Source organism: Molossus molossus, unplaced genomic scaffold (genome assembly GCF_014108415.1).
Source record: "Molossus molossus isolate mMolMol1 unplaced genomic scaffold, mMolMol1.p scaffold_m16_p_8, whole genome shotgun sequence".
Classification (NCBI taxonomy): Eukaryota; Metazoa; Chordata; class Mammalia; order Chiroptera; family Molossidae; genus Molossus; species Molossus molossus.
Genome location: NW_023425402.1, coordinates 106,662,555 through 106,667,152, shown reverse-complemented (window position 1 = coordinate 106,667,152; position 4,598 = coordinate 106,662,555).

The window sequence follows — 4,598 nt, the reverse complement described above, 5'->3', positions numbered from 1 at the left end:
CTGTCCTCGCTGCGGCAGCACCGTCCACACTCAATCCTGAAATCAGCCCACGCGGCCCCAGCATCTGTCTGATCCCCTGAGCAGTTATGTGGGACCATTGTCGGTCCTCACCACAAACAGGGCCCAACGCCTAATCCTGAGCGTGAACAGCAGGAGAACTTGGATGTAGGTTTCAGGTTGCACTCACACAGACTCTGACACACAAGAGCTGCTCTTTGGAGGAGATTTTTGCATGTAACTTTTTATGTTAAAACACACATATCCTAGTCTGGACTGAGTGTCGTGCCCTGTACCAAGAAGTCACCAGTTCGACCCCCGGTCAGGGCATGTGCCAGGGTTCAGGCTGGATTCCCAGCAGAGGGGTGTGCACGAGGCAGCCGATCGATGTTTCTCTCTCACGTCGATGTTTCTATTCTCTCTCCCTTCCCCTCTCTCTAAAGAAATCAATTTTAAAAAAATTTAAGAAAAAATAAGGAGCTAAGTTTAAAAAATTACATACCCTAAAATTTACAGTTTTAACCATTTTTAAATGTGCAGCTCAGCAGCATTAAGAGCAATCACAAAACTGCGCAACCATCACCACCACCCGTCTCCACACACTCCCATCGTCTCAGCTGAGCCTCCGTCCCTGTTAAACACTAACTCCCTCCCCAGCCCCGGGGCCCTCCAGTCTGCTCTCTGTCCTCTGAGTTCTGACTCCTCCAGGGACCTCAGGTAAGTGGACTCACACAGGATTTGGTCCTCTGTGTCTGGCTGATTTTACCCAGCACGACATCTTCAAGGCTCATCCGTGTCGCAGCAGCTGCCAGAGCCTCATTCCTTTCGAAAGCTGGGTATTGTATTAAGTGGAATGTGTATTTCACATTTGTTTATCCCCGATGGACACTGGGTTGCTAGAACATATCGTCTTTAAGAGTGCGGCACTAGGGGGACTTGATTATAGATCAATACCCAAGTGCCCTTCTTTCCAGCGAGTTTTCCGGGAAACTTCTAGAATCAATAATCTAATACACTTCACATAAAACACAGGAGGTACTTTGCAGGTATTCCTGGCCGGAAACTGTCCGGTAGCAGTCAGGGTTTTAATTTTTTTTTTTTTATCCTCACCAGAAGACATTTTTGCATTTATCTTCATATAGAGCAGGAGGGAGAGAGGAAGAAAGAGAGAGAAACATCGACGTGAGAGAGACACATTGAGTGGCTGCCACCTGCACGACCCCAACCAGGGCAGGAACAAACTGCAACCGAGGTACATGCCCTTAGTGGGAACTGAACCCGGGACTCTCTGGTCTGCAGGCCGACGCTCTAACCGCTGAGCTACCTGGCCAGGGCTGGGTCAGGGTTATAATTGCAAACAACAGAGACAGACTCCGGCTAACTTGAGTAGAAAGGGGATTTATTAGGAGGATATCAGCTAGCGCACAGATTCCCGGGACAGAAAACTCCAAGGTAAGTTAGGGCGCCCCAAACAGCTATGCGCGCGATGCTGAAACTGTGCCGCCACATGAGCTCCACCAAGATGCTGCTGCTGCTGCCTCTGCCAAGCCAGGGGCCACGGAGGACGAGCTGCTCCCTCGCTGCCACCACGCCCAGCACCCAGTGCACCCTTAGCTCAGGTCCTGCTGCCCTGGGCACTCACCACACCCCCGGTAGGATTCTCAGTGACCCGGCAGCTGCAGCAGAGTCGGGGCAGACAAACCTGGCTGGCTGTGCCAACGTCACACACCACAGGCAGGGACACGGGGAGAGTGAGAGGCTCACTAGGTAGTGAGAGGCTCACTAGGTGGGCAGCCCTGCACCCAGCGTGTGGGAGGGGCCCGGACTCGGGGTGGCCACGGCAGGCTTTACCGGCACCAGGTGTTCACAGGGTCATCAGCAGTCAGAGCTGACTTGGCGGGGAACACACGCCAGCCCTCCCTCATCACGGGCGGCAGGCGTCCCTAACTGAGCCCCCCACTCTACAGACCCCCGGTCGCCGGCCGGTGTGGCTCAGTGGGTGGGAAAACATCCGTCCCACCCACCTCCCATCTGGGGAGAAGGGAGCTTTGAACGACTCACCAGAGGACCAGGAACAGCTCTGGGTTTCTTGCTTCTTGGTGCCATCAAGTGGCAATTTGGGTTTTCACAAACTGGAAATCATTCTAACGACCATTTTTACTCTACTGTGTCCCGGCTTCTGTAGGAAGTTGCATTTTTTATCTCCTGAATTATCTTAGGGGAACTTCTCCCCCCAAAAAACAGGGGTGACCTGTCTCCCTCTTTTATGCCCAAGATGAGTGACAATGATGACATCCAATGACAACGTCCCTTTCTCCCTCTGGGGCACTGGGAGGCGGGCTTGTTCTGCAGGCCCGGAGACCTGACAGAGGGCAGCCGGCCAAAGCTGCCCCAGCGCACAGACAGCTGAGCACTGAGACCAGCTCGTATTCTTGTTCTGCAGGCCCGGAGACCTGACAGAGGGCACGCCAGCCGAAGCTGCCGCAGCGCACAGACAGCGCCGAGCACTGAGACCAGCTCGTATTCTTGTTCCGCAGGCCCGGAGACCTGACAGAGGGCAGCCGGCCGAAGCTGCCCCAGCGCACAGACAGCGCCGAGCACTGAGACCAGCTCGTATTCTTGTTCTGCAGGCCTGGAGACCTGACAGAGGGCCCGCCGGCCGAAGCTGCCCCGGCGCACAGACAGCGCCGAGCACTGAGACCAGCTCGTATTCTTGTTCTGGTCCAGCTGGTTCGGGAGCCCCCAAGGAAGACGCCCAGGGCACAGCGCAGCCGGGGTCTCGGGGCCCAGCTCCCGGAGAGAACAATGGACGAACGAGGCTCCGTCAAGAGGCCTGTGAAGGCCCAGCCTGCTTCCAGCCGAGGTCCCTGGAGTATCTGCGGTCAGTGAAAGATTCGGAATGATCCTTGAGGCCAGAGGTCCTGAGACGGGATGCCAGGTGACTCAAAATGCTAGACGAACACTGAGTGAAATTTACACACACACAGAATAATCTTCTTGTGTTTATCGAGACTATGTTTTGTCAATGCCTTTCTCAGGCAAAAACCACAACAACAAAGTATGTGGTTAAAAACTATACACTGGCCCTGGCCGGTTTGGCTCAGCGGTTAGAGCGTCGGCCTGCGGTCCGGAGAGACCCGGGTTCGGTTCCCACTAAGGGAACCTACCTTGGTTGCAGTTTGTCCTCGGCCCCGGTTGGGGTTGTGTGGGTGGCAGCCACTCGATGTGTCCCTCTCACATTGATGTTTCTCTCTCTCTCTCTCTCTCTCTCTTCCTTCCACTCTGTCTGAACAAAAATTGGAGAAATGTCCTCGGGTGAAGATAAAAAAAAAAAAAGCTAGAGACTGGCCTGGCTGGTGTGGCTCACTGGTCAGGCGTCGACCCATGCACCAAGAGGTCGCCAGTCCGATTCCCGGTCAGGGCACATGCCCAGGTCGTGGGCCTGATCCCCAGTGGGGGGCATGCAGGAGGTGGCCAGTCGATGTTCTCTCTCATCGATGTTTCTATCTCTCTCTCTAAAATCAATAAATAAAAATATTTTTAAAGAACTAAGAACTAGAGACTGGCAATCCTAAAGGTGAGACCATCCCTGTTTTGTCCAGGCGTGGGGGTGAGGCCTTCAGGCCCTCGGGCAAATGGATGCCAACGGCCCATAAGCCCAGGGTTTCTGGCTGTCCCGTGCCCTCCCCTCCCCAGCGGTCACAGGGGTCCCCTCTGCCCCGACCAGCAGGAATGTCCGCCCCGTTCCCACAGCCGTCGGGTCGCCCCGAGGAACAGGAAGGGGCAGCAGCGAAGGCCCAAGGGGGCCGCTGCCAGAACTGTCCACCACGAATATCTGCTCACCCCTCTGCAGTCCCTCTTCTCAACCACAGAACCGCGGAGACAACGTACACGCTCACGACAAACAATGTCGGTGAAATTCAGACCTCGCAGTGTGGCGAACTAATAGTGGATGACACCTCAACTCTGGGGACGGGTGATTTTGTGACTATGAGCATTTTACGGTTTAGAATGTGTCTGCAAAGCATCACCAATGTGCAGGGACACTTAGCTGCACTTTCCTCCTTCACCAGCCTACTGGCCATGGATTCTTCTCCCAGACCTAACAGTCTTCCCTTCACCTGGCGGCCAGCTCTATGCAGTCTGTTCGTGAGACACTCGGGGACATTCAATTCCCAGAGGCGGCGACTTCTCCCCGGTAGAGACAGAAAGAAAGGTCTTGGTCACAAAGGTACAAGATCCAAGGATTTCTTTCTTTTCTTTCTTTCTTTTTTATGAAAGAAAGTTTATTTAGAAAGTCACAGAGGTAGAAGAAGCGAGCTGTAGAAGAAATGGGCTCAGGAAACAAGTTACAGCCCAAGACGGGCCCTTGGAGCTCAGGGCAGAGACAAAGGTAAAGGTAACACGTCAGGGGGCGGGGGACACCCGGGGCTTTCTCATCATTGACAATATTTACAGACTTCCTCATCCAACCCGGAACAGAATTCCTGGTAGTGACCAGACAGATCCACTTGCAGGCAGAATCCGATTCGCGCGGGCGGAGCCCAGGCTGGCCATGCCCGGGAGGCGCGGGGCCAGGGGACTGCGGGCGGCCCCTGGTG